This window comes from Papilio polytes, unplaced genomic scaffold, assembly GCF_000836215.1.
Source record: "Papilio polytes unplaced genomic scaffold, Ppol_1.0 DF822733.1, whole genome shotgun sequence".
In the NCBI taxonomy this organism is placed as follows: Eukaryota; Metazoa; Arthropoda; class Insecta; order Lepidoptera; family Papilionidae; genus Papilio; species Papilio polytes.
Genome location: NW_013526471.1, coordinates 1,669,666 through 1,674,810, shown reverse-complemented (window position 1 = coordinate 1,674,810; position 5,145 = coordinate 1,669,666). Strand labels below are relative to the sequence as shown.

Here is a 5,145-nt window from a genome sequence, read left to right as displayed (position 1 = left end):
ACATAGAATTATAATCCAAAGTTAAAACTGCGTTAAGAAAGTAAAAGTTTTCTTAATCACTTTCTTGTTTGCACTTTGTGAGCACAATTAATAAAATTATCTGTTATTTTGGTTTCTTAAATGTTTTAAAATGATTCATATTAAAGAAATTACTATTTAATAAAAAATCTACATTTATAAAATGGTAAGTGCTTTAAAATATGATGAAATGATGCATTTCCAGCGAGACCGAAGAGCAGCTTGAAATGACCCGGAAAAGGTCCATTGAATTCTGTTTATTCATGAAAACTTTACTAGAGAGCGTTCGTAGTAAAAATAAAAAACCTTTGGCCACAGTTGGTTGCGAACACTTTAAGAGTTGATTTTGTAACTTTTATTGTGCTATAAATGTTAATTTTAAAGTCACTAAACTAAACTAAACTAAAGTTAACTAAAACCGAATTTTAAATAAATGCTACATGAAAACATATTTACAAAACTGTAACAAATATTCAATACTAGCTCCTGCTCGCGACTTAGTCCGCGTCAAAAAATAATAACTCTCAGATAAATTACCTTTCAAACGGTGGAATAATTTTTGAAATCGACCAAGTAGTTTTTGAGTTATTTCAATACATAGAAAAATGAAAATCTTTCCTCTTTATAGTATTAGTATAGATTGAAGATTAGCGTGGTATGGATACATACCGAAAGATGATTAGGACATAAACAAGAAATTAATAGGATTGAGTGTTGGCTACAAAGGTACAAGAAAGTAAGTATGGATCGTATAAGAGAGGATATGCTAAAAAGGGTTTAAATATAGATGTAACGGGACATTATTTGACAGTGGTAGAGCCCGCTTTAACATCTTCGCACGAATGGGCCGGCTCGCCCGGTGTGATACCACGACCACACGGAAAACAGGCGTGAAGTGTAAGCAATTCCGCGTTTCGTCTGATAAGTGTGGTGCCGGAGGCCTAATTTTAGTCCCTTTCCCTTTCCACCCTTTTCTTAAGAGGAGAGGGTGGGAAGGAAAAGTGGATTTGACGGTGGAGGACGCATAGGAAGGGGAAATATCCTCTTTAGGCACGTCTCCTCCTGTTAATGAAGGGTAGGCAACACATCTGCAATTGCGGTTGTTTATGGGCAACGGTCGCTTTCCATTTCGGTGGATTCAGGTGGCCGCTTGCTCGTTTGCCACCTTATATTATAAAAAAAAAATTATTGATACTTTTTGAACGATTAAAGTTACTGGCAACTAAGAATTTTGAGTACTGGCTGAATGTGCATCGCGCATGATAGATGTCAAGACGATGATAGAATAACTGATGACGGTTGTCACCTGAGTGGTGGAATGGTACGTTTTGTTATCAGTATCAATTGGTTAATCTGTGTAATTGTTGCAATTCGATTATAATGTGTTGTGAAGTTATCAATTAAGATTGTGGTCAACTAAGAATAGTGTTTCTAATGTTACGCGATTGTTATTTCCGAAATACGCAGGCCCACAATGGAAGATCGCTACTTTGTACACAATCTACCTTCGGAATTGAATTCTACAAACCTCTCGTCACTCCGACAGATAACAGCTGATAGAGATGAAAGAACATACTGTGCCGAACCTGCGTAAAGACAAGGGGAAGTTGATGAAGAGTACCAAATATTCAATAGGACATTATGTATTTTTCTACATAAGTTAGTTGTAAGTAAACGACATTCTATTAAAATCAGAATTCCAAGTATCTAAATGCAGAAATAATAGAGAATTAATAACATAAAATGCGCAGTAAATGTTGCGAAACATCGATATTTGAAAGCTCTAACGCGCTTCGAAAGCTTTTAAGAAATGAGATTACATTTTAATACGCATACGAATGCGCTTTGCCGACTAATGTATTAACGCAAAGACTTAGTAAAGGACTTTCATTCAGAAAAATATAGTTATTGCTTGAATAGTTTCACTTAGAGCGGGGCAGCCCTTAGACTCAACTATTCCAGTATTGTGCGATTGTCGATTGTTTCACAGCCCATTCAACTATTTAGTTGCAAAATAAAAATCGAGTAGTGACTGTGAAAAGACTACACAGTGCGATAGTTTGGTTTCAGTTGTGTCCAGGCTCTTAGGGCCCTGACTACAGACCTCTTATCCATTCATAGTTTAAACGGATAGGGGTGTCAAACCAGAAGTATATAAAACAAATTGTTTGCAATACATGTTCATACTTGTTAAGCTCCCATAAATTGTTAGCCAATAAAAGTCATTTAAAAATAAAAGCAATAAAACGTGCATAACCTGTCTCGCTATATTGTGATGTCATCAAGATACATAAAAAAATACACCTAAAAACAATACTTTATTCAGTCAGCATATGTTTTATTGCGCACACCAAATAATAACATAAGCATTTAACAAAAACGCTTTATGTGAATTACCGCGAGCTAAAAAATAAATAAAAAACATCTAAAGAAACTCTATCTCCGAGATGTTTTAATTACTTTGCACTATTTTTACGTATGTTTATGTAATACGTAGTAATAATTCTTCAAAACACCTTTTAGGAAAAAGCGAGGGTGATTTAAAATTCTTACAGTCTTAAACCCTTTTGTTGGCCATCTTAAAATGTGACAACGAGGTTCCGAGATTATTTTATGGATTAATCTTTCCCATAATATGAGAGCAAGAGCGTCGGTGGCTCAGTGGTTTGAACAATTGACTTGTAAATCACAGGTGTTGGGTTCGAATCCCTCCATGTACCAATGTGATTTTCGATTTTTCGAATTTTCATATGTACATAATTTACCCGACGTTCTTACGGTGAAGAAAACATCGTGATGCAACCTGCACATATCGGCGAAGAAATCCAAAGATTCAAAGAGAAAAAACAGTGGGGGTAGTTTTATAAAATACATGGCAAGGAGTGGCTCGGGCGCTCAGTCGAAAACAAGCTCAGTATTTTTCTAGACGTCGCCACGGAACGTTCGATATCTTTACGTTGCTGTCTTGAAGTCGATTTTGTTTGTTTTCAAGTAATTTACAAATCTTGTTATTATGGCAGTCCGTCTTTATTTTAAAGGAATTCATTTGTGTCGAAATATCTAACATAAGTAACTATTTAATATTTTATCACTAAAACAAAAGTATGACAATATTGTGTCTACATCGCCTGTACAATATTATATTCTTTTCTCTTGTCTTTACAAAGAGAAGAACAGGGACGGCAATGCGTGTAACAGGTTCTGTCTGTACATACTAGCGGTAACTTCTAAGATCCTTCGACCGTGACCGGTAAATATGGTATATAATTAATTTGATTTTTTAAACTGTATAAGTAAAGTATTTATTATTTGCTTAATTTAAAGTTAATTTATGATTATAGTTATTCAAAGAGCTTCATTGTCATGTCCTTAAATTACCAAAGTAATTTATTATTTCATGTTAGTATAAAATAGATTTTCAATTAGCTTATCGCATTAGTCGCGTTCGAATCATTCCTAGAAGCAGGTTAGACATTTTAAGACAAGTATACAACAGTGCAAAAAGTGAGTCATTATAAATTATTCTTTACAAAATGTTGACAAAAGACAATCGTGCTTAACAAACTTTGACTAAACCCGAAAACAATTGAACATCTAAAATACGTGAACAAGTAAGTGTTACTGTAAATTGTAACAGCGGTCACACACCTTTAACTAAACTATCGCATAACTAGTGCGATTGTCGATTGTTTCGCAGCCGATTCAATTGTTTAGTTTTACAAAAATCGAGTAGTGTGCGCACCACCATATAAGCTCAAAGGAGTCAAATAGCGACTAAACAATCAAAGGTGTGTGGGCGCTCTAAAGTGAATTGTAATTTTCTTAAGGGTATGAGAATTGGAAACTATTTTACAGAAGTCAAAACACTTAAAGAAAAACGATCAGAAAATAATTGGAAAAATTCATGTAACCTTAAGCGATGGTACAAGTTAAGGTAAATGAATATTAGAGGGTGAGTTGGTCGAGAATGAACTCGGAGGCCATTTCTACAGCTTCAAAGGTATTCCTTACGCTGAACCGCCTCTTGGAGAATTATTTTTTCAAGGTACATCCTATTTTTAAACACAACACAAAAACTTACACGACTTCTTTACTTATCCTTTATAAAAATAAAAGATACTTTTACAACTTTTTGGCATATCGTATTTATATTGCTATTAAATATTTTTCATAATCAACCTTGTATTACAGCCACCTAAACCAAAGAAGTGTTGGGAAGGAGTTCGTGAGGCAATAAAATTTGGTCCTATCTGCTTTCAAGTAAATTTATTCGCAATGAAATCGTCTCCTAGTGGGTCCGAAGACTGTTTGTATTTGAACGTTTATTCACCAGACATAAATCCGACAGAACCTTTACCTGTCATGGCGGAGGATTTCACACTGGAAGTGGAAATGATGATATGTGCGGACCCGAATTCTTAGTAAGACATAATGTAGTTTTTGTTACATTTAATTACAGATTAGAAGTTCTTGGCTTCCTCTGTTTAGACACAGAAGATGTTCCAGGTAACGCTGGCATGAAAGACCAAGTAGCTGCCCTCAGGTGGGTTAATGAGAACATAGAAAAATTCGGTGGTGATCCGAAAAATATAACAATTTTTGGTCATAGCGCAGGTGCATGTGGCGTTAACTATCATTTGATATCGCCAATGACAAAAAATCTTTTTCAAAAAGCTATCATGATGAGTGGATCTTTTATTTCTTCTTGGGGACAAATTAATGAACCTCGAGAAAAAGCTCTTGCTTTGGCAAGAAGTTTAGGATGTCATAGTGAAGATGATAAAGCACTTTATGAGTTTTTTAAATCACAGCCAATAGAATCACTAGTTAATATTCAGTTACCTATAACATTTAACAATAAAGGCAAAGAATTATTTGAATTCACTTTCGCAATAGTAAGCGAAAAGGCTTGTGGTGACAATGAGAGATTTATTTATGGTGATGTTATTGCAAAATTACGCGATGGAATACACGAGGGCGTTGAACTTATGATGGGATATACTGAAGACGAAGGTCTTATCAATTTAAGAACTGATTTGCACAAAATACTCACTTATGCAAATACATGTCCGGAATTATTTGTTCCCAAACCGATAGCTGATAATTGTAGTATAAAAAAACAATTTG

General features: G+C 34.7%; 1 pseudogene; it reads left to right on the top strand.

The window, feature by feature from the left end:
* The first annotated feature begins 1,580 nt into the window (after nt 1–1,580).
* Nucleotides 1,581–5,141, top strand: LOC106105668 (annotated as a pseudogene).
* Nucleotides 5,142–5,145: the final 4 nt, after the last annotated feature.